Here is a 260-nt window from a genome sequence, read left to right on the forward strand (position 1 = left end):
CAGAGGAATCCAGAGGGTGATTGTTGTGGCTGACTGTCCCCATTAGAGGGCCTCTGGGAGAACAGGAGGAAGATTATGTCAATAGAAAGTCATTTCATAGCATCAGTGTTCAGGTGTTTCATCATGTCCTATCTATTTGATCTGATATGTAGGCTAGCATTTATTTATTTAATTATTTATTGTTATTATATGTATATAATATATATATATATATATATATATATATATATATTTATATATTATATGTTTTTTTTAATCCT

At 28.8% G+C, this 260-nt stretch overlaps 1 protein-coding gene across 3 annotated transcripts in view; it reads left to right on the forward strand.

Annotated features, from left to right (window-relative positions):
- The window catches only part of setdb1b (SET domain bifurcated histone lysine methyltransferase 1b), a 15693-nt gene that overhangs the window by 6566 nt on the left and 8867 nt on the right, over positions 1-260 (forward strand). The window lies entirely within an intron of this gene.

The sequence above is a fragment of the Morone saxatilis genome, unplaced genomic scaffold (assembly GCF_004916995.1).
Source record: "Morone saxatilis isolate NCDOM2014 unplaced genomic scaffold, NCSU_SB_2.0 Contig24, whole genome shotgun sequence".
NCBI lineage: Eukaryota > Metazoa > Chordata > Actinopteri > Moronidae > Morone > Morone saxatilis.